We start from the raw sequence: 25978 nt of genomic DNA, 5'->3' as shown, positions 1-25978 counted from the left end.
AGAAATGAGTATATTTACTGTGGAGAAACCTGGCAAACACCACTGCAGTCATATGAGCAAGGTCAACTTAGACAGTGAAAAATCATGTTGGTATCATGTGAAAATGACACTTCACATTTATGTTTATTCTCCAATTGCTTAGAATTCCATGAGAAAAACATCAGACAAATTGTAATCAATAAAATGCCTAATAGTCCTTAAAACTGTGAAGTTGATCAAAGACAAATGAACTCTAAGAAAATGTCATAGCCAAGAATTTAAGAAAACATGACAACTGTTGGGCTCCAGCTCACACTTACAATTCTAGCTAGTCAGAATGATGAGATCTGAGAAATAAAGTTAGAATTTAGTCTAGAATCTTATTTCCAATTAACAGCCAAAAACCAGAACTGGAGGTTTGAATAGTAGAACACCAGCATAATAAGCAAAAATACAAGATGCTGAGTTCAAGTCCCAGTAATGGCAAGAGAAAAATAAGAGGAAGGAAGGGAGGGAGGGAAGGAAGAAAGGAGGAAGGAAGAAAAACATGACAACTAAATAGATTGTATTTTTCTGAATAATATTCTAGAACAGAAAAAAAACATATCAGATAAAAACAAGACAAAATTCAATAAATATGGGCTTTATTAATAATAATGTGTTAATATTGGTCAATTATTATAATAAAAATACAATACTAGTGAAACAAGTTAGTCTTTAGGAAACTGGGTAGAAGATTCATGGCAACTCTTAATTATTTTCTCAATTTTTGTTTAAGTCCTATAACACTCTAAACAATAAAATGTATTTTTAAAAAACATCAGTTGATATTGTAAACACAGTTGATAGAATATCAAATATATTAAAAATATATTGTAAAACAGAAGATACGGTGAAATTTCTGAACTTAGACGCTTCAAAAGAAATCTGAGGAAACTTTATATAGATTTAAAATTTTCCAAGTTTCAAAAAAATCTCTTAAATGAAAGGTCAGAGCAAACAGAAAATATATTCAAAGTAAAAATAATTAATAAAGTTTAGTATTTTACATGAATAGATCCCTTACAATTTGTCAAATCTTACTGCTTAATAATGGGTAAAAAGCATAAGAAGACAATTGAAAAAATGAGTAAAAGATGACTGAGTGAAAAAAGGAGCAAAAAAGAGTTTAAAAAACGACTGCTAGCTGCTATTCACATGAATGAAAACAAAAGCAAACAAGTGATACACTTCTGTCTGTTATGGTACAAAATTGTATACATTATACATTAATAAAATTATACACATAACCTATGTACATACAGCTAGTTATTTTAAAAGGGTAATTTTATATACATACACATATGTATCTTATTATAGGCAAGGAAACAAGTAAGCAGTTTGAAAAACTATGCAAGTAACTTGGTGAAAGTGTCAATGGAAAAAAAGTGCCAATGGATACTTTATTATATATTTATGAGATCCTCAAAAATATTTATGAGATCTTCAAAATCATTATTCACATATGACTCTAATACCTAGCCTAGGGATTTGTAAGCTGTTTGTGTAAAGGCCAGAAAGTAAACATGTAAGCTTTGTTTGACTTCACAGACTGTTGCAACAATTGCTTCTCTTGTATGTAAGGATAGCTGCATTCCAACAAACAGGCCTGGTCTGGCTCCTGAACCATATTTTCCAACCACTGAATAAAGAATTAAAAAATTACCAGAAAAAGTATAAAAAATATATCTACTTAACATCTCAACTACATAAAAGGCATCTGTAGAAAAATACTAGCAGACAGAACATTATTATAATCAGCTTTTTCTCCAAAAAGCAGTATAATTTTTCAATTAACTTTACGCTTTGTTTATTATGTGTTGAAAGTAAAAACATGGCCACTATACCACATAACTATAATTTCTGTTACTTAGGAAGTTGAGGCAGGAGTTTGGGATTCAGTCTGGACAACTCAAGAAGAGAGATGGGAGAACAAAGACAAGAGAGAGATTAAGAACATGAGAGAAAACTAAGGGGAAAGGAAAGGGGAATGAAAGAGAAAAAAATCCTAAATTCTAAAGAATAGTGCTTTTATAATCATCTAGACACCTCCAGGACAATTTAAGTCTTGAAAGTATTCTTATCTGTGATATTTATGTACATTCAGGAAAATACGTCAGTGAATCTTCACCATAAAAATGGGCTTTTTCTAACTTCTAGCAATTATACTTTGAGATATTCATTTTGTCTAATTAGTCCAAATTTTGACTCAGTATCTATCGTTAATTCTTAATAAAAGGCTGGTCTTCTTCTGGGGCTTCTGATACTTCATGAAGATTGCCTAAAACCATAATACTGGAAAAATGTTACCTCCTTTTCTAAAGCTCTTTTTAATGACTCAAGTTCTTAATGGCCTCTGTTTTAGTGACAAAAGAACCTCTGTAGTTAGGAGGGATGTGCCGTGCATTACACAAGTTTACCCTGGCAAGCCACAGGACCCAATCTGCCTGCCTAGGTCAGCACTTTTCAGTCCCAGTAACAGGGATACAGATGGACACGTGAGCCGCTCTGTGCAAGGCCAATAAAAGCATAAGAACCAAAAGCCCCTATCAGCATCTTGCTGACCACAACTCCCTACAGTCCCAAACACAAGTGTCTCTCACCTGAAAGAAATAAGATTTTGTTTACAGCCTAGGGTTTAAATTTGTTGTTCTGCTGAGTATATAATTGTTCCCTTTGGAAAAGGCAAATGAAGCCTCATTTCAGTCATTCTTTCTCTAGGAACTTAACAAAACAATCCAACAGCTTTCTGAACACACAGGATGTAAGCTAAGAACAGCTAGCTAGGAAGGCACACCATTGGACTGACACTGCATAAATAAGGGGAAAATGAAACTATTATTTGAGACTATTCCACAAGAAAGAAACAGCTTTTCTTGAAGCTTCAATGCTGCTGCTTTGCAATCACTAAAATAGTTTTGTCCCCCATAGATCTTAAAGTTGCTCCATTTCCTTTCCTTCATCCCACCCACTGTTCTTCCTCAGAAGTGTTTGTACTATTGTAAAAGATAAGCCTTTTTCTATCATTCAAAATACTTGTTTTTCCCTTTTTTTCTCCCTAGCAATACTCTCTTATAGCAGAATCCATTGTTTGGTTTGTGTTGTGCTATTTTTCTACAGTGAATACATGGTAAGTACTTGTGAACTATTAAATAAGAATAATTTATTTTGATGACAATGGATTATACTCAGACAATGTATGTTCTAGTAGTTCTACCTCTATCATCAGCTGCCTAGGTGTGCTAGTGAAATTTCTGCTATGGTAAAGCTGTGAACTATCGCCCCAAATCTCAGTAGCTAATGTCAGCAAGCATTTTTTTCTCTTTTCTTATTTTATTGCTTGTTTTGGCACCATTTAAGATCAAATCCAGAGCCTCATACATGCTACCTACATCCTCAGCCCTACATTAATTGTTCTCACAAGTCCACAAGTTCATCATAACTCTGCTAGGCTTAGCAATAGCCTTCTGGTTGGGTTCAGGTTGGCTCCTTGTGTTTCTTCATTCTGAAACCAGCTACCAAGATACCTTTTTCAGGGACACAAAGAGAACAGAAAAATATACGTCTCTTAAATCAAGAGCCAAGAATAAGCATGATGTCATTTCTGCCATATTTCCTCAATACATGCTCAAGTCCAAGAGCAGGAGGGTGGGAAAATAGACTATCAACATTATGCCAAGGCAAGAATGAGGAGGGAATGAATGATTGTGGGAAAAGTAATCAATTACCACTTAAACAAATGAAATTCATGAAGTATCAACTTCTGGGAAAAGAAGAACAATTGTCATCCTGCCAGTGCCAGGTGGTACAGATGGTGAGATGTTGTTGTGTAGACATCGTTAAATTAAAATTCAATTTGACCAAGAGTTAGGCATTGCATAGGTACCAGGTCATGTCTGAACATAGCCAAGTTACTTTCTTTTCTTATGGATAAAATGATACTACAATTAAAACACAATATGTTCATTGCTAGATGTTGTGTGTAAAATATTGTGAAAGTAGGTAATAGGGTTTAATCATCTTAAGAATGAAGAAAATCATGTTCTAGATACTTTTTAGAATAAAAAAGAGAAATTTGAATCAGATATGGCAAAAGAGTTGCCATGTGATGAATCCAGATGATGAAAGACTTAATTATGGAACTGGAGGTGTGGCTCAAAGTCAAGTTGGGAAAAGCTAGCCATCAGGGGGTAAGGGCCTTTCTAAGAGGCCCAGAGTTCTAGCCCTAGATTAGCAAGAAAAACAAGAAAGAAGAAAGAGAGAGAAGAAAGAAAGAAAGAAAGAAAGAAAGAAAGAAAGAAAGAAAGAAAGAAAGAAAGAAAGAAAGAAAGAAAGAAAGAAAGAGAAAGAAAGAGAAAGAAAGGAAGGAAGGAAGGAAGGAAGGAAGGAAGGAAGGAAGGAAGGAAGGAAGGAAGGAAGGAAGGAAGGAAGGAAGGAAGGGGAGAGGGAAGGAAGGAAGGGAGGGAGGAGGAAGGGAAAGAAAGAAGAGAAAGAAGAAAAAGAGAAAAAAAGATTTGATGTCCGTTCATGCTTGAAATTTTTCATAATAAAACATGTTTTTCATTATTACAAATTGGTACCTGGCAACAAATAAAGTAGGCAGGAAGTTTCTGGTGCAAAGACCATAGTGGTTGGAAAAATAACTTGGTTGTCACAGACCATGGTTTATAAGGGAGAACAATGGAAAACAACAAGGCAAGGGGTTGCTTTAGTTTTTCCTAGAGTTACTACCGCAAACCATATGCTTAAAGCTAAAAGTCTGCTATGGAGGTGTTGCCAGTATTGGTTCTTTGTGAACCAATATTGACTTTGTATTGGCTCTGAAGAAGAATCTTTCTAGATTCTGACAATGGCTGTCAATCCTTGATATACCTTACCTTATAAATGTGTCACTCCCACACACTCCTGCCTCATCTTCACAAGTCAATATCCTCGTGTGTATGTGTCTTCATGTGTCCATTTTCCCACTACATGTAACTCTAGTACTCTTCCTTTTCTTGAAGACCATATTTGGATTAAGTAGCTATGTACCCTAATATAATCTCATCTTAACTAGTGACATCTGCAATGGCTCTTTTTCCAAATAAGATCATATTCTGAGATACTGGGAACTAGGACGTGTGATGAATCTTTTCAGAGCACATTTAGGTCCATCACAAGTCAAGATATTACTACTATTATTTCGTTATACAAACAAAAAGATTGCAACAAATCTTCATATTTACTTTAAAATTCAAAGGAACAGTGTAATATACGAGTAACCAAGTAAAGACCTCCTCAGGTCTTATGACCTTGCTCACTCAGTGGAATAAAGGATGGGGTTTTATGTTTCTTTCATCTTGCTATTCAAAAACTCCCGTCTCACCCACACTATGCTGTGTTTCAAACCAGCCCACAGAAAGTGACTCACTACCTTCATCTTTATGCCCATTGCAGAACAATTTCATTAGCCAAAGAGACAATCCTCTGGCCACTATCAACAACCACTCTTTTCAACACCAATGTTTTTCCTGAAGCTGATTTTTAAACCTGGGCTCTTTGAAAACTAACACAAGCACCACGATCTAGCACCAATGTTCTGCCTCACATTCCCAAATCTTTTTTAGAATTCTTCATAAACAGAAGAATGGGCATTTCAGGCAGAATTTTTAGTCTGTGAAATCTGCTTTTCAACTCAAAACTATAAAAAAAAAAATAGCGGAACATTATCTCATATCTGTGCTTAGAATATTCCTTAGCCCATCCCTGTAGCCATGTGGCTTTTGCCCCCCCACTGGAGAATCTGATTCTTACCAACTTTCCTATCCTTCATCTCCTTTGCTGTACATACTCAGAAATCCATTTTATTGCTGAACCTTGAACTCTTCTCATCTCATTCTTTTTTAAAGGTGACAAAGGAGTTTTATTAGTTGGCCTGCAACTGCCTTGCTCTGAAATACCCCAGAACTAGGAGCAGCGGCAGCCTTTCTCTTCACAGGCTTCTCCTTTCCACAGGCCTCTCCACAGGCCTCTTGTTCTGCACACACCTCTCAGAACTCTGCAGGCCTCTGTTCTCCACAGGCCTCTCTGCTCTCCGCAAGCCTCTCTCCACAAGCGTTATAGCTCTCTGCAGGCCTCTCCACTCTGAAAGCCTGGACTGGGCCCCTCCACTTTGCCACAGGCCCAAGGCTCTGGCCTCTCCTGCCTACAGGCCCTGGCTTAGGCCTCTCCTGTGCACAGGCCCGGGCCCTCTTCAGGCCTGAGGAGGGCCTGGGCACTGCTCCACTCCATAAGGTGCCTCTTGGCAACTTTCTTTTTCTCTGTGTCTCCCCTGGAACACCCACCCTCTTAAATCCAGTCCCCGCCCCCCAGTAGGAGGGCAGGATGGTGACCTCAGCATGGGGTAGACTCCCTGTGATGCCTACTCCCCCAGCAGGGTCAGTGGCAGTGACAGCTTGGGGTATGACTTCCCTCCCCTCAGGTTCTCACATCCCCCACCGGTTTTATGACCAATTAAATCATTGATTGGATTGATTCTTTTGGGACAAATTCTAAACTCCCTTTCCCATCCAATGGGCATAGAGTGCAGCGAATTCAGCAGATAATAATAGGTTACCTGTAAAAAGGTATGAGCAGAAAAGCACTTCCTGTAACAAGGAGGGCCAACCATAGCAGAGAATCATGTCTCTGTTAACCACATTAACACTTGTTAAGTCTTGTCTTTATGGGATCCATTGAGTGTCTGTGAACAGTCCATCTTGCAGCCACTGATTGGATACTGTCCCATTGCCTGTTTCACTTGAGAGTGATGGATCCAATGCTGTTTTTCTGAAACTTTTCTACATAAACTGGTTAAGGATACATTACATAGGCTCGGCAGGCTAAGACCCCACTAGTTTTCAACACAGTTGTAGGCAGTGGCCCAGGACAATTTGCCAGGGTGACAACCAGATATAGACAGGCATAGAAAGCTTGAGCCTGTAACCAATTTTCACAAGTGTGGTCTCCACACTTGGACACTTGTTACCACTGTTTTCCATGCCTCCTCCTCTAATCTTATCCTGCCTCATTTTACAAAAACTTACTCTGGTCCCTTGATCCTCCATTATCTATTCAACATATTTTTCATTTTCAAACATTGCCTTTTTGCAGAAACTGTCTCTGACTATCCTAGCTAACATATTTCCCCCAGATTCTCAGATGTATTGCCTTGATTATTTCCTTCTAAAGTTATTTGTTCATGTCGTCATCTACTGGTACATTGTATCCTCATTACAAAACTAAATTAAAAAGTGAATCCAGTTCACTAATAGCCTGACAAACAACAGATGTCTAATAAATGAGTGGGCAGGAGGTGGAGTATCTGTGGTTCAGTCCTTCTAACACATCCTCATAAATTAAATTGAGATTCAAAACAGGAAATATAGAAACCCTTGCCTTGGTTGACTATTAGCATTGGTTCTTAGCCCCCTAGTTCTATTACATAGATTCTTTACCTGGGTTACCTGATTTGTTCTAAATCTGTCACCGTGGATTAGGAAGTCATAATCCACCTTAGGTCTGGACTCCAGAACTAAATGAATCAAGTTATTATCCTTATTATTTGCCTAGTGCAATAAAATTTCCAAGCTCAATATTCAAGGCACTTCCTCCTTGGATAATACATGAGACACAGTGACCACTTCTTGCTTTTTACTTCATAGTTTCTGGATCTTCTTCTTTCTGTTTATACATTTCATGCTCATAGCTACATGACATAGGTTTTTTTAATTAAACAAGGACACAGAATAGCAAATGGTCACTTCTGTCTCTTCTTACTTGACTTCTTATGATCTGAATATTATAAGAGCTTCTCTCTTATTAACAACTACAAAACTGAACAGAGACTACCCACAATCCTCTTTGTTTGATTCAACAACTATTCTCCCTTTCTCTTCTCTGTATTTTTCACTCTAAATTTTTCTTCTGTTTCTCCTCTTACTTTGGCAAAAACGTAAACATAACACAGCTGTTAGTGCAAACACATGACAGCTAGCTATACATAGCCTGGATTGGAAACTTGTGCAATAAATCTTTATGTCTCCAATTAGAAAGTAGGCGTTTATCAAGTTCAAGACCTATAGGAACTAAGTCTGCATTGTGTTAACTTTGGGCATCTTTAAATGATTTTCACATAGAAATTATACCATTTATAGAATTAACAAGTATGAACGTCTTGAAGACTTCCCTTGTTAACCTACTTTTACCACTTTCCCTAAATGTTAGTGTCCATAAAAGCCTTTTTTTTAGAAAAAAAAAAAAAAAAAAGGAAAGGCTACTGTGAGTTGGCTAGATTTTTTCCATGCTCTGGATACCACAGTTAGTCACATGGAATGTGCAAAGGGCTAGACATCTTGGAATTGTTGTTGTTAAACTACTGTAAAAGATTGACCGAATCTCTTTAATAATCATTGTTTGTTTAACAAGTTCCTCTGAGGAACTGTCTTGTAAAGTAACTTCTTAAAAGGTTTTTATTTTGTCTGGATATGATAAGGATCATTACATGGTATGTCTAACTGATGACTTAGTGGTCTTTTAGTGAAGAGAAATTTCTGTGGGAAAAAGAATTAGACAATAAATGCCAATGACTTAATAATATATGCTATGTTTCCAATTCAATTTGATTTGATAAAGATCAAATAATCCCCAGGAACACAAATATTTGTCTACAGTGATTAGCTAGTCAGATAATTTGGCATTCTTCTTCCTGCAAAAACTTTCATTTGTCCTTTATACAGACCATATGCTGTCATGAGATGAAAAATGTTGAAAATTTCCTGAGGTGCTGTTTCTGTGCTATCTACTAGAGAAACATGAGGATCTTTAATTTTCTTTTGACCTATAGTGTTCTTTATTTGTAATTAATGTTTTTCTGTCTTAATATAAGCAAAATAGGAAACAGATTTTTAAATTCTAAAAGCATTAAAAATTTATAACTATTTTTCTTTGAAGTTAAATGTTTACATGACAATGATGAAACAGGAAAACAATTCATATGATCAGAAGATTTAACCACTAAAAATATATAACGTGTCCCAGTGGTAAAGACCATAACTTTCAAAGATAAACAGATATTAAAGTTTATAAAGTGATTTTAAATGTGGTGATTTTTATATTTTAGACTATATTCCAAAATATCCACTAATCCTGAATACAGTGCATGCTACATTTGCTATATGCACAGATTATTCCTTCCCTATTTAGATTCTTTAAATATAACATTTTATCTTACTGGAAATTTTTCTAGTATCAAGGTAAGAATGCATCTTCAAATAAATAATAAGTATCTACTCTAATAAACCCATAACAAATAAAACCTTTTATCAAATATGTCAAGTACCTGTTAAATTATAAAATGTCAGAAAACTAATTGTGATAAACACCTTCATATGTTCAAGGTTACAATATATTTTTAATAGTTCTGGGCTTTGAACTTAGGATTTGCACTTGCTAGAGAGCTATTCTTCACCTCAAGGTTATAATCTTTATATGCATGCCAATGTCCATTCAAATAAAATTTCAATAAAAGAGGATTGTGTCACATTTTTAAATTTTGTTATTAAGTGGATTCTTGGCTTCCTTGTCCCTGATCTTGCTAATGAGTGTGCTCCAGTTATCTCAAGTCAGCCTTATTCATACTCACTTGGCTTTAGCACTGAAGCTTCTCACATAACGCTCCTGCTTTGTCTTGAAGCTGTGTTCAGCAGTTGCTTTGTCTGTATGTAAAAGCTTGGATTCTGGAGTCATTCATCATATACCCTCTTCTTACTAGTATCAATCAAGTTAGCCATCCCCATTGTGCCTCAGTGCTCCATCTATGAGTTAAGACATATAACATCACTTACCTAATAAGAGTATTCTTGTTAATACAAGAAAAGTACTAAATACAATTCTGGTTCATAATAAACACTCAATAAATATTAATCTTATTTCTTTTTCATGTATCACTAACATAAGAGCCATTTTGTCAATGCACTGCAAAAATATTGTATATTATATTTTGTTTTGCTTTGTAAATATGATGACTGCACTGTTTGATCAAAACCAGCATAGATGATCTGGCAAATCATATACATTTAGTGAAATATAAAAATAAAAACAAGGGCTGGAAATATGGCCTAGTGGCAAGAGTGCTTGCCTCGCATACATGAGGCCCTGGGTTCGATTCCTCAGCACCACATATACAGAAAATGGCCAGAAGTGGCGCTGTGGCTCAAGTGGCAGAGTGCTAGCCTTGAGCAAAAAAGAAGCCAGGGACAGTGCTCAGGCCCTGAGTTCACGGCCTAGGACTGGCCAAAAAATAAATAAATAAATAAATAAATAAATATAAAAATAAAAACAAGCCAGAAACCAGTAGTTCAACCTTGGAATCCTAGCTAGTCAGGAGGCTGGGGTCTGAGAATCATGGTTCAAAGCCAGCCTGGGCACAAAAGTCAGTGAGACTCTTATCCCTAATTGATCACAGGAAAAGCCATAAGTAGAGCTTGAGTAAAAGGAGGTCAGGGACAGCATCCAGGCCCAGAGTTCAAGCCTCACGCCCATAAAAAATAATAGATGGATGGATGGATGGACAGATGGATTGACAGACAGATGGATGGACAGACAGACAGAAGCATGGAAATAAAAAAAAGTTCCAGATGATTTGAGATGAGGACTTCACAGTAGAAGTCCAGTACTTTGATTTTAGTCTTCAGATTATACTAGGTCAATACAAGTTAAATAACTGATTGTTTTAGCACAGAATTCTGAACTTATGCACAAGTTCAAGCTTTTCTTTCCTTGATTGCATGGGATGCATAAATACAGATAGTTTAGTAGAATAAGAAAGTTTAGTAGAATAAGAAAACAGCTCCATGGAGCTCTGAAGTAGATGGCTTCTTCAAAAGGAATGGCTAAAAGTAACCCACTCCCTTGACAAATGTAAATACAACAGATCCCAAAGTCATCTTTTATGATCTTTGCTCCTGCTTCCCAAGCAATTAGGTCAAATCGAAATATGACAGCACACCAAATTTCTGTCCTTGAATCTACATTCCGATGAGCTATGATATTTAGCAGTCAGTCTATATAGCAAAGGACAACTGTACTGGTCAGGAAATCTAGTGGTCATTCTGGTGCTTATGCCCTTGCCAACTTTCAATCAAACCAGCACATGTGCACTCATGAGAACAGAATGTCTTCCAATGGTCTTTAGATAGCATGTTCCTAATCTTCTAATTTTGCTTTATTTCCAAGGTGAATTCTTTATATCTCTAATTTATCTTACATTGATAGGAAAGTATGAAACCTCCCTACATGTGCTGTTTAAATATGATTGCTGATAATCAATTAATGCTTGGAACGAAAACTATCTATCTTATTCTGCACTAGGGTAAGGACTAAGTTTTAAAGAGTAAAAGTATTAGTAAAAGTCTATTATGTACACACTACCCAATACAGATAAGCCATAATTTCTGTTGGTACTATACAAAGCATAAAATTAGATAAGAAATTATCCAAACAAGGTTTTTAGGTACACTTTTTCATTATACTATGAAAAAAGGATGAGTTTATTCTTGAAATATTCCATCATGGGGGCTGGGGATATGGCCTAGTGGCAAGAATGCTTGCCTCGTACACATGAAGCCCTGGGTTCAATTCCTCAGCACCACATATACAGAAAATGGCCAGAAGTGGCACTGTGGCTCAAGTGGCAGAGTGCTAGCCTTGAGCAAAAAGAAGCCAGGGGCAGTGCTCAGACCCTGAGTCTAAGCCCCAGGACTGGCCAAAAAAAGAAAAGAAAAGAAATATTCCATCATAAAATATGTTTATCTAGTCTGAGTAAGACCTTTGTATGAGATACATGATTTATAGGTCTTTTCTTTTATTCTCTGTGTTACCCTTTCTCCTTGAAAGCTTACTCTTTCACTTTGATGTGCACAATATTTCAATATTATATAAACTCATCTTTTCTTCTTTTATTAATAATTCTCTTGGAATTATAGCAAAGAAATCATTGCCACCACAAAAAGAAGTTTGCATGTGATCAAGAGACAATCACAGAAACCATGGGTTTCAGAGTACTCAAGGCAGCATTTTCCACAGCACCTCTTTTCAATCCTTTGGAAAGCTCATGAGAGGAAGAGTACGTTTGTTTTTAGTATGGATTCCTACAAACAGGGACTACCAGGAAGTTTTCAAGCTAGATGGAAGTAACATAATGTAAAGTATGAAGCTTTTGGTTTGGGAAGATTCAAATCCTACCACCTGAACAATTAGGGAGAAATCACTAATTTCTCTGACCTTTTCTCTCCTTTAAAGTTCACATCAGCGTCACAAAGTTATTACATCTGAAGTGCATACGGATGTTTGTAGCAAATAATAGATGAGCAATGCATGTGCATTTCCTTCCTTCCTGTCATAGTTTCAGTTGCTAATCATACAAGTTTGAAAAACTCTAAAGATCTTTCAGATATGACTGGAAAATTTTTAGTTTTTCAAAATATCAGCAACAGCTTGGCACACCCAAAACTCCTGTCAGATGTTAAAATTACTCTGATTTGGATGAAGGAAAATAGTATACAGGACATTTTGAATGTAAATCAACTAACCTGAGACAAATATCAATACAAATAATTGTGTTGTGACATTAGTACCATTTTTACTATGGTGAGAGAAGGATTATAAATTTAAAGTGACAAAAGCTGAAAAATACCTGAAGCCCTGATGAGTGATCTCAGGTGTCACACTCCAGGCACTGGGCCCTATACTGTAACTCTGACAAGTTTCTTTACATTTTGGAATCTCAGTGACCGTATCTCTAATATAAACCATCTCTACCTTGTAATGTTGTTTCAAATTAAAGAAGAAATTATAGGAAATCATTAGATAAATTTTCTACATAAATCCCCTTTAGAAACATCATACCACCATTTTTATGAATAATGTTGATTCTTCTCCCAGTAAACTTCCAATTTTTCCTTTTCTTATATACATGTTTCTTTGTATCTGTGTGTGTGTTCTGTAGTGCACAATCACACAATTGTGTAATCAAAACTCAGCCAACTCTTTGCTAAATAGCAAGTGGACTGTATATAGTATGGAGGAGAAATTGTGCAGGCAATATCCAACTCAGGAACATACCAAAGGCCTTCAAGCACTGAGTGACTCTTATATGTCAACAGCTACTGGTGCTCCCAGCCCTTCCCACTACAGACCTAGTCTTGTACAGACATATTAGCCATGACAATTTGCAAATCATCCCTAACTAGGAAAGGAATTATACCCCTAGCATATCATTTATCTGGAGAGACAAAAGGTAAGAAAGAAATAAAAGCCAGTACAGTATATATCAGTGCTATTTGGACACTAGACTTTGAAGAATTATAGGACATAAAATATTCTTTAAGTGCAAATAAGCTTTGATTCAACAAAGGGGGCTAATAAAAATCTGCATAGTGCAGGATGTGAGCCAGTGCTCTGACATACAGAGATCAGCAGGTGACTTGACGCCAAGAAAACAGGAAGAAACATTCATGCAGACCAAGCATAGCTCAGACCCTAATGGATTGAAGTATAGTCAAAACAGCTATTAACTATCAAAACCTCACTACAGAGAATGTAGTTTTGCTACAGGTGAATTAAATATGCATATATCCTTTCACATCAATTAGATTGAATTATCGCAAAACCGATTCCAGTTTCTTGGAGTTTTTTTGTTTTTTGCCAGTCCTGGGCCTTGAATTCAGGGCCTGAGCACTGTCCTTGGCTTCTTTTTGCTCTGCCACTTGAGCCTCAGCGCCACTTCTGGCCGTTTTCTATATATGTGGTACAGGGGAATCAAACCCAGGGCTTCATGTATATGAGTAAAGCACTCTTGCCACGAGGCCATGTTCTCAGCTGATTCCAGTTTCTGTTACTGAGAATCACCTGTTTTGATACCAAACATTTGCAGAGAAACAGTCCCCATGACAGCAGGTGCACTGAACAGACTCTAATCCTATTTGAGGACACCACCTCTTATAAATACACTGTGGCTAGGACAACTCTCAGGCCACTTACCACAAAATGGAGTTTGAAACTCTTATATAAAATAGTTCTCTTCATTTATAGACTCATAATCACAAACACTCCCAGAGCAGACAACACGGCTCTACTGGTTTAGTAGGAAGAGATTATCTTCTTGTTTCCATGCCAAAGCAAAGCCAAACTGTCTGCCTTTGCACGTCACCTGTTCATAAATCTGCCTCAATATCCAAATCCTCATTTTCCCAATCATTCACCTGATAAGAACAGTTACACCAGTTTATTTTAAATGAATGAATGAATGAATGAATGACTTTCTCCATAATGGAATCCTTGACAGAAAGACAACTCTATAGCTATCACTACCACACCACTACAAACATCTCCCTTTTCCTCCTTAAAGTATAAAAACCCAGACATTTATCTGGATCTAAAACTGCCCTTGCCTGAGAAACTATGAACCTCCAAGACAAGGGAGGAAATGCTGCAGACAATGGCAGAAGCTACACAGTTCACAAACATTCAACTGTATACCACACCCACTGGTGGAATCTGTTACACAGTAAACACACATTGCCCTTAGCACCATTATTTATTACAGATAAAAGAGCAAAGTCATCTGTCTGGAAAGTCAGCTCAGCTCCAAATGTGATACCCATGAAAGTAGGAGCCAGAAACTTGGCAGGGAAGTCTTTTGCTTACTAGAATTATTCTTTCCCTATACCCTAAGCACAGTATCTTTGATTATCAGTCATTTCAAATAGAACTCTGAGGTGGGAGGGCAGTAGTGAAACCCAAGAACTCCTTCTGGAAATCTTTATATTTCTCTTTGAATCATATCTACTTTGGCTTAGTCTTGTAACTGGAAAGGAATGCCTGACTACAAGGTAAGCAATATTTAATGCCTGAGGTAAAATAATAGAGAAAATAATTAAGAAGAATAAAGGAAAGGAGGATAGCCACCATAATTCAGTTCTTTACCCTCACCCCAGCCAGTGAAGGTAAAGCTGAAGAACCTCTAGAAAACTTTCATCTTCTCCTTTCTCTCTTCCATGGTATTGCTTAACTCATTCTATCAGCCGTGTGCTTACTTCTCTCCAGTTTGGCCATTGATGCCTCAAATGGGCTCATTGCAAAGGCACTGACCACAGGAATACATGGGTCTCCCCTGGTTTATTCTCTACTGTGTATTGGCCATATTAATATCCCTCCCTGTCACCTGAAATCAGGTCACTATCTGGTGGTTCATTCTAGTTATCCCAAAACACAGAGGCTGATACAGGAAGATCTTAAGACCAGCATGGGATAGAGAGTAAAACCCTGTCAAAACCAAAAGGCAAAATTATAAACCCAGTATCTTAGCAATTTAGTGAATTAAATTCTTTCTCAAGAATTTCTAAGCTATACCTAGTCAGGTTGCTTTTAAAGAAAATATTTCCCCTCACTCCTACACCAATCCAATAACTGATGAAAGTCAAACAAGCAGAATCTTATTTAATTTTTAGGTGGAAAAGATCAGACAGCGTAAGAGGTCAAATATCATTCTTCTAGGCTTGATACTTCATCTCCAGCCATACTGTTTCTAATGGGATGACTGTTCTTAGTAATCCACAGCACTCACTCACTGTCTGTCCATGCATACCCAGAGAGGATGGTGTTGCTCAACTCAGTTCCTCCCTATGTAAAGCCACAGAAGCTTGCTCCCAACTGCAACTTCAGTAATACATTCACCTACTGTAGGTTTTACTTTTCTAAACTGTTAACAATTTTAGAAATAATAGACGAACTGGTGATTTTTAAAAAATAACATTAAAGCATGTATAATAAAAGGCTTTATCACTTATACTCCACCTCTATTTTGTTTTCTACGGGTAACTACTCTCACATTTTCTTATGTAGCTCTCTAGATATTCGTGCAAATGGATTTTCTGAATTGTCTATGGGTACAGTATGAAAGAGAAATGTAGTCTTTCTTTAAATGGCCTTTTTTACAATATGTCTGAAAGATCTTTACAGGTAACATAACTGTGTATATGTTTGTGGCACTTTCTTAGTTATTTTGTTTGAGCCACGGTTATGCTACATCGTCCCATCTAGCCTAGAACTCATGCTCTTCCTGCTTCTGTCTCAGAGTGCTGACATAACAGGTATTTACTACAACTTGTTTCTGTTGTAAGCCTATCTATAAAACAAAGGGCTCGAATCATATTGGTTGAAACAAAGAAAAAAATACACTTGAGATATGTATACCTTCAATATAGGTTATCAAGCAAGATGAAATGTTTTGGGCTAAGAATGAGAAGATTTGAAGATAGTCTGTGTGTCTTGAAGGCGTGGGCTATGACTAAAGAATGTTCTAATGAAGAGCTTAAATATGTTTAAGGCCAGCATGTGTAATTCCCAAGGTCACAGCTCTGCAGGGTAATTCCCATTTAGATGTACACATTGTGGTATGTTTGCTTTCAAAGATTGATTCCTTTATGGTTACAACTCATAATGCCTATGGTCATAAAACACCTCACTCTCTCTTGGGGGCAGACCACACTTGCTGTGTAAATAATGGTATTAGATTCTCAATTAGCTAAGACCACTTCTTAGTGACATTGCTAGACACTACTCTGTGCCCAAGTAGGTAGGAATATTTCAAGCCCCACATATAAGATGTGACTTAAAACTAAACTAGAGAAACAAAAGAGGAAGTTTAGTTTCAGAAAAATAAAATTGTTGCATGATTAGAAAGCATCAAAATATTAAAAAATATTTTAAAAAATAGAAAGAGTAAGTATACTATTTCTTCATTTTTGTTTGTTACAAAGTATTCTAAACTGGGGGGGGCGGTGAATAACTCTATCTTGATTTCCCACCTCCTGCATGCCAGAATGACCACACCCTGGCTGCTTAACTCCAACCATTCTGTTTTTGACACAATTCAATTGCAGTTGGCTTAACTGTCCTCTCTTGTCACTTTCTGGTGACATTCCCCAAATAGGTTGTTGGACTTTTGTAGTCTCCTCCAACTTTGTATTCTGCACTTATATTTTTGTCTTCCCATCACCTCTTAATTCCTTAATCCCCCAAAATGAGGACTGTGGTTTCCTGGACAAAGACCAGGATTTAACTCAGACAAAGACAGATTCACATTTTGTCTCTTAGTCATGACCTCAGGGAAAAAAAATATTAACCTTCTTAAGCTTTCTCCAAATTAAAAGTATTTTACTGTTTAAGTTGTTTTAAATTATTTAAGTAATACAGGCTCATTAAAAATTTTAAACTGATTATACAAGTGTTTCTCAATTTGATGCATTTGTGAATGCATATGATACATGTATGACTTATGATGAAAATAAATATAAATATAATAAATATAAATATATATAATATATAATATAAATATAAAATAAATATAATAGTCATTGTTCCATTGTTATATTTCCATTATTCCATTGTTATATTTCCCTTGAAATCATTCCCAGTAAATAACTGTTCAGCTCTTCTTACACATTTATAGTGTCTTCTTACACATCTATAGTGTCTAATGAAACGTAGAAGTAGAACTCACTGTCATTGTAGTTGGTTCTTGAACATTCTTCTCCATTTGGCTTCAGATCTTCCTCACTCTACTTGCATCCATTTTTCTCAGGTCTGTCTTCTAGAATAACAAAGATAAATGTATTCACTTTGTGACATAACAGCTTTTTGAGATTTTGAAAGTAAGTATTCACAGTCCTCTGACTCTATTCTTTTCCAAGCTAAATGAGCCTCTGTTCTTCTTCTTCCTCTTTTTTTTTTAAATCTATTTTCTTGTTGCTGCCATTCCAGCAGTAGCATTTACCCACTCTGGTTTCTTGCTCCTTCATCTCTGGCCTCTCCACCCCTCACCTCTCAATGCAAACTCAGCTCTCTCCTTCCATTCCTGCTGAACTGGTGTCACTTTCTCCCATAAGTTTGGCTGCAAAAAAATTACAATTTTGGGGGGCTGGGGATATAGCCTAGTGGCAAGAGTGCCTGCCTCAGATACACGAGGCCCTAGGTTCGATTCCCCAGCACCACATATACAGAAAATGGCCAGAAGCGGCGCTGTGGCTCAAGTGGCAGAGTGCTAGCCTTGAGCGGGAAGAAGCCAGGGACAGTACTCAGGCCCTGAGTCCAAGGCCCAGGACTGGCCAAAAAAAAAAAAAAATTACAATTTTGGGTCCCAAGCCCCAGGACTAGCAAAAAAAAAAAAGAAAAAAATTACAATTTTGGAACAACCTCTAGCACCCAGCCTCAACCTCTGCCTTCATCAACCCCATAGAAGAATAGCTTAAAGCTATCTCCAGTAACTTGAGAATTGTTTCCTTGAATGAAATCAAGACAGTTAAGGTGCATTATTTCAATCTCTAAAACATCTCAATTGAGATGTGCTATGAAGTTAAAAAAAGAACTATAATGTAAAAAGATATCTGTTCATTGTCTGCATTCAGTTTTACTTTTTAAGCATGCATATGTATAACAGACTGGTTAAAATCATTATTCCCAGATTAGCATACTTAGGTTAAATCCTAGTAATTTAATAACAGCTCTGCTTCTCCACGGTTTAGCTTTTTCATCTACAAGACAAGGATAATAGTAACCATGAACGGGATTGTTAGAAAGATTGTGGGAGTTATAGCAAAACATACGAAATGTCTAAGTTGCAGTCTGGCACTAGGAAGAACTATATGTCTATCATAGTAATATATCTAAAATTTAGATCATTATAATTAAATATTATTGAATCCTCATAATAGCCTAAGTTTTACTGCCCATATTTCAGGTATTGTTTTTCATAAATGTCCAAAGTCAATGCCCAAGATCTTAGTGGTGTGGTGGTGGCAATGTGAAAACAATGATATTTATACAGAGGGGGAAAAAAATACCAGGAGGTCACATGACAATGTGTCATTATGAGGTGATTTTTATTTTCTTCGTTTTGTAAGTAAATCTTTGGGGAGTGTTTTTTTTTAATATTCAGACATTTAAAAGCAATAATAAGGTTATTGTTTATAAAGCAAGTAATTGAGAGATAAGATTCCACTCTGGCTCTCCCACAGCCTTGCTCTATGTACTTGGGCAAATCCCTTTTTTTCTTTCTGTGTTTCAGTTTTCTAACCTGTAAAATAAGAAGAGGAAGGGGTAAGTATTCACAATAGCGATGGTATACCACTTTCTCTCAGAGCCCAGACACTTTACAAAGCACTCTTTACACAGTGGCTCATTAGGAAACACACAGTATTTCCCATGTCCTTGGCTGACCTGAGTTGCTGATACAGCTGACCAGCCTGCTGCAAGATATAACCACTGACTCTGGCCCTGGCCTTTGTTAAACAGAAACTTCCAGAGTCCTCCACAGCTCCTGAGGGAAGCTTCGCACCTCCTCCAGGTTCTGACTTGCTTTCTGTAAAATAGTTCAAACTCCCAAGTGGTCCTAATAATGGAGGGGGAGAGGGGAGAGGAGAAAGACAAGCAAGGGAACATACAAAAGCATTCGTAGTTATGGAATATCTAAACTATAAGTCATTATAATAATTAAATCTCATTGAGTCTTCACAACAGCTTACATTTTATGGCTTGCATTCTTGAAATGATTTTCTTATGGAAGTTCAAAGTTAGTGTTCAAGATCACACAGTTACTAACTTTAAACTAGAAGTGGAATGGAAGCCCAGAGCTCAAGTTGCCTCACTGAGATTTGAGATCCACTAAGGACGGGATGTTGGTTGGCTATTGTTTCAGCTTTGACACTAAATTTCAAGGCTCCTGAGTTTTACCTGATAAATGTTACTGAAGACATGATGTGGGGTGAAGGGATTTATTTTATTACAAGCCACTAGCCTATAGATGGCAGTATTTTTCTATTGTGATTGACAAACTGACACATTATGGAAGCTTTAATCAAAAAATATCACTGTATTTCAAAGGTGTCCTGAAATGGCCCAAGTTTACCTAATAAGTGGCTGAAACTGCTATTGAGCAGTGATAATTCTTCCATATCTTCACTACACAGAGAACAAGCACATCTGACAGGTGGTCATTGTTCCATGCATTAAATTTTGGCAGCAAATAAGTGCTTTATTTTTTTCTCCTTGTTCTTCCTCATTTCTTTTCCACCAGCACACTTCTGTGTGGATTACAGTCCTACGGGCATGTGAGAGTGAAGTCAGCATAATATCCATTGCTAAAACGTCCTGAGTCAGTCAACCGGAATTGGTTTGCCTGTTTAAAGGAAGTAGAATAAAGATGAGGGAGAAATAAAACTGTGATCTTGAAACCAGGAGACTTTATTGTGTTTGGACAACTCCATTAAATTAGAATACATGACCTTGAGTAAGCAAAATCATAAATACATATTAAGTTACATCTCCATTATCTTCATTACTATCATAATAGATGTTAACTATACGTGGGCATGGCATATAATCTATTACTGCACTTGGGACTTGCAATATGAGATAGGCACGGTTACTGCACCCATATTTTGATGAAGAAATTGAATCACAGAAATATTATGTCACTTTCCCATTATCACTGAGAAAAAATGATAGCATGATAATTCATATCCCAGTGGCCTAACTCCAACACTGACCCTTTGTCAAGTAAGTTTCTGATTGCCTCTGGAAAAATGATAATATAGGCCAGTATATACCACTAAACAAGAATTGCTTAATCCTTTCCACAGGATTTTTCAATCCATTTAAGTAATCCAATATCAAGCGACTGGTGTGACAGTGAACATAATAACTGGTGATCCATGCATGTAATATTCAGCAATAGTCACAGTTGAATCACAGACAATAGTGATCTGGGATTGCACTAAACTAGTTAATGAATATCTGATGAGTCTACTTAAAGAACTAAGTTTCATTCTTATTATTACTTGTACTCCAAGTCTCTATGAGTTTTAGTTGTCATAAAGGACAGGGAAGTAGAAAACTATTGACATATGTCTATAAAACAACTATCACTATTTATTCCAGTGAATACCTTCCTTTCTCTTAACTAGATTTTTATCCTACCAGAAACTTCCTGGACTAAAGGATGAGTAAAGAATGAGAACAGAAAGGCAGATGCCTTGTTGCCTCAAATAACTTGTTGATACCTCTGAGATTTCTTTTTTAAGTTAGGTGACACCTATTGAGGTAGTTTTGCTCTTCATGACAATTTTTTGAGTATTTGTCTTTCTATTGAGGTGGAGTGAGGAAGAAAACACATCATAATATGAAAATACCTTTTTCTCTCTGTCTCTCTTTCTCTGTGTCTCTGTCTCTGTCTCTCTGTGTGTAGAGCTGGCCTTGATCCTTGAACCTCTTCCAAGGCCCAAGAGAGGTAAAAATCTGATATTGCTTTGGGTGTGACCCCACACGGCCTTGTTAATAAACATTCTTTCCCGTTTCCCCACACACTGACACGGGAGGAGGGAAACTAGGTTGGAGAAGAGCAATAGAGGCCTTGCCAAGTGGGGACCTTAGCAGGGAAAGCTGAACTCACTGAACTGAATTGGCCTTGTGTTTTTTCCTATTTTAATGGATCACTTACTGGGTCTCTCTTAAGCCTCCAAATGGGTTGGTGATTTTTGTTTTGTTTTGTCCTATTTCAATTCTCCTCCCTTGGCTCCATGATTTTAGAGTATTCCTCTATTTCAGAACAAGGTATCCTCCTTCATTTATTTTCTTTTGGTTCTAGGAATCTAACCCAGGTCTTTAGACAAGCAAGCGATGAAAGTATTCTACCACTAAGCTATCTCCCCAGCCCACCAACCTTTTTGAGATAGGAAATCACTGTGTTTCCTCTCTTTTAATAAATTCTCTGCAAGGAAAGGTTCTCACATCAGACAAACGCTGATGTGGAGCTGTTCAAATGGCTATTTTAAGAAGTTATACCATGTAAACACTTCCCTGAGTTCTGGGACTCCAGTAAGTTAAATAATAAGTAAAATGCTGTCGCAAATGATATACAGTAAAGGATTTAGAAATCAACCTTTAGTACTTAGTATCCACGAAGCCCTGGGTTTAATGTCCAGCATGAAACACAAATTTAAAGCAGAAATCAAACTGTAGTTATGTCAGTTTTCAATGTGTCTTTGAAGTCTTATCATTGTAAAACACCCAAGACTCTTCTATTATTTTTAATAGAATTCCTTTTATATGCATATACATTGTCTTCATAATAAGATGTAGTTTTTTGTTCATTGTATGGTCTGGATATATAAAGTATCCCCTGCAGACAGCTCATGTGTTGGGGCTCTTGGTTCCCAGCTAGTGGAACTCTTCTAGGAGGTTCTGGAAACCTAAATAGGTTGAGTCTCCCTAAAGAAACTACATCCCTGAGGCAGGTCCTTGGGAGTATTTTATTCCTGGTAACTTTCTACCTAGTTCTCCTTCCTGTCTAGCATGAGATTGGAAGTTCTTCCTATTCGTAGTCCTCCCACCATGATCTTCTAAAAAGTACATAGGGCAAATTCCCCTGGGCTGAATACTCTGAAACCATGAGCCAGTGTAAACCCTTCTTCCTTTAAGTTGTTTCTAATAGGTATTTGGTCACAGTGACACAAAGAGAGATGATTCTCTCATTGTTTTATAAAAACACTTTATTTTTATATCCATTTAGCCCCTCCTAGCTTCTATGTTGTACTCTACCTATATTTCAGTGAGATTAATTTTAGCTGAGGTCTTCCTTCCATATTTGATTACATCTTCATGCATATCCATGGGCATATTATCTTTTTTAACTAAGATATTCAGGAAGAGTTGGCTTTGTCATTTGGCTTAATCTTGACAGCTATAATTGGTTCCAGTTATAATGGCACTCCAGGAAGTTTTTACTATCATTATAATAGTACCCTAACATTTTCTATGAGCAGAGTATTATATGACCTTTCTTCTTCCTATTTCTCCAGGCTCCCTCTATCCACTGTGGGCCTCACTGACTTTTTAACTTTCCCTACAAAGGACAAAGTCATCTTCATTTCCTTGCATTTTCTATTGATGCTTTCTTCATTTCATTTAATTTCCTTCTTCTCAATTAGGTTTCAGGTCAAATGTCACCTCCCTAAAGATGCCTCCCCTGTTTCTCACAGCAAGCAAAGTTGTAAACATTTTATGTTCTATTCTCTCCCCAGAAGTTTTATTTGTACATGGATACTTTTATGTGCTTTCTTCTTATTTATTAGTTTTTATTCTTGATGTTGCACTCCATGAGAGGAAAAGGCATTAGCCCATTACTATTAAATCATACTTTACAGAACAGTGTTTGGCACGTAAGCAGCACTCATTAATAGATATTAAAGGAATCACCCTGGCTCTGCTTCTCACCCACTTAAAGCTCTTTCACCTATCTTAAGTTCTAACAGCCTTGAGTTTAATTATATATTGAATAAACTACACCGAACTATTAATTATTATGGTATCCTCCAATGATGTCAAAAGTGTGAGAAATTGATAATACCCAAAATCATTTGATTCAATTATGGAAAGAGACCAAAGAGCTTAGAGAGTGTTGAATATGCACTCTAATTCCTTGGATAGTTCTCGAACTTTTCCAACAAAATATAATTAACAGCTGAAAATTGAGCAGTAATGCTCATTAGGGGATCTGAACAGGAATATAAAGCGGCTCCTGAGGATGAAATATCATTAAGGTCCTGTGATTTATTTTCTAAATTCAGATGAATTTTGCATATTAATCTATTATATATTTGGGATTGATTTAATATAAAAGGAATCTCCTCCCAAATAGTTGGAGAAAGAAATGTGCCCTTCAAGAAGATGTACACTGTTTACTTTGGAAAAGCATCAAGAATCCCCAAGTACATGTGGTCCAAGCTGATACTCATCTAGAAATGATTCTGGAAGAACCCTAAAAGGATTTCAGCACCTTCATTTGCACTCATCTTCCCTCCAGGGAAGAATTGCTCTGAAACAAGACAATATAAAGTAAGTTCAGAATGAAAAGATGTGTGAAGTTTTGAGGAGCTGAAAATCAGCTAAAATTTTTATCTCTCTATATGACTATCTTCACAGATCTTTGTTCTCCTCCCTCTTTTCCTCCTCCTCTTTCATTACCTCTTTATCCTGCTTTTTGTTTTATTTTTCTTTCGTTAAGTCTCTGTAGAGACTGTCAAAAATTGCCAGTGCCAACTGTATTGCAAGTCATCATGGTGGTGTACTGGGAAAAGTTTTCAATTAGTAATAATCTTGCAGTGGCCATGATTCTGCCACCACACAAAGTTCTCTTCCTGTTTTTGAGACAGAGTTTTGCAATGTAAAGTTGATCTCAGCCTCCTTAGTACTGGAATTACAGTTATGCACCACCACACCTACTTCAGACCTCTCTAAATTATTTCACTTCTCTCTTTCTTCACAAGTGCTTGATGAGGTAAAAGGTGTAAGTTCTTCTGGCTCCTAAGAGGAAAGACCCTACAAGCCAGTCTATCCAGGATCATCCTAATTTGCATAAATCTTGACGTAATTGTTGATATAGAATTCTCTCTTTTCATTTGTACAATCTATCATCATTCTCGAGGAAATCTTGCCTACTCCACTCCCTTAAAAAAAAAAAAAAAGCAGGAACTGAATGAGCTAGAGGCAAAGTGACACAAATTTTCTTTAGCCTAACTTTAAGCTGTCAGGGAAACAGAAGCTGGTGAGACAAAATGGCTGTCCAATTCATCCACTAAAACAAAATAATAAAATAAAAAGTAATCACACAAGCATTTGGGCCCAAACTTTGGCAAATCTGAATGAGATTTCCTATGTCTGATACATTTGTACAGTTCAGATGCTCTAATCTCCTTTACTGCTGACTGAGGCTTGGAAGCACAAAATCCAGCCATGTGGAGTACATCAGTGGTTACAGTGAGAAGATGCAAAGGTAACCAGGATGTTAAGAGTAAATTAGTCTAACTAAATACTATCAGTGAAATTGAGAAAAGTATTTTAAAATAAAATATGGTACATGGAAACTACTTAGTACAGGATGCAGTATAAATTCTATAATAATTGTATAATATAATAAATATTCTATAATGTAATATTCTATAATAATTCATTCTTCCAGTTATCTGACATTTGAAGACATCAACATAAAGATCATTAACTCCTGAATAACAACAACAAAAAAATGTTTGCTCTGGCAGTAATTATGGTAACTACTTCAGGGTATATAATAGACTGAGAGTCCCAGCTGCTGCCTAAACTACCAATGTTTCCTCTGAGGTTTTCTGTGGTTGCTTCCAGCCAATGACTAAGCACAGCAGGGAAACTGAGGCAAGCCCATTTCTGGGCGATGTAGAACCCTCCTGATAAGCTCCTTTGTCTTAAGGATTTCCAATCAGCATTGCCAAAATTTTTCTTGGAGTTTAAGTCTGAAGTCCTTCTCTCTAAATCTGTCTCTCTCCCATATGTCATGAGATAAGCAGCACTGAATTTACCATATCCTCAGTGTGAGTCTATGTGCCACACCACAAGCCATAGTAATGGGCCTAGCCAACTGACCACAGACTGAAATCTTTGCATCTGTCATCCAAAATAAATATTTTTCCTTTTAAATTGTTTCTCTCTGGAATTTGTCACAGTGGTCAAAAACTGACTAGCACAGAAAATTGGAACTGAGAATGGGGTCAATGATGTAACTATCTGATCATGTGATTCAGAAGCCTTTGGAAATTGTTCATGAGAGGAATTTGAAACAGTTGGATATGGACTAGAGAAAGGCTGAAATGTTGTATGAGCAATTCTGGTTGAAACACAGAAGACTGAATGCCAATAGAAACATGAACAATGGGCTGGGGATGTGGCCTAGTGGCAAGAATGCTTGCCTCATATACATGAAGCCCTGGGTTCTATTCCCCAGCACCACATATACAGAAAATGGCCAGAAGTGGCGCTGTGGCTCAAGTGGCAGAATGCTAGCCTTGAGCAAAAA

General features: G+C 36.8%; 1 pseudogene; it reads right to left on the bottom strand.

Moving 5' to 3' along the window:
* Window positions 1–24157: 24157 nt before the first annotated feature.
* Window positions 24158–24284, bottom strand: LOC125341936 (annotated as a pseudogene).
* Between the last annotated feature and the right edge of the window lie 1694 nt (window positions 24285–25978).

This window comes from Perognathus longimembris, chromosome 1 (assembly GCF_023159225.1).
Source record: "Perognathus longimembris pacificus isolate PPM17 chromosome 1, ASM2315922v1, whole genome shotgun sequence".
Classification (NCBI taxonomy): domain Eukaryota; kingdom Metazoa; phylum Chordata; class Mammalia; order Rodentia; family Heteromyidae; genus Perognathus; species Perognathus longimembris.
This window is presented reverse-complemented; position numbering and strand designations above follow the sequence as displayed.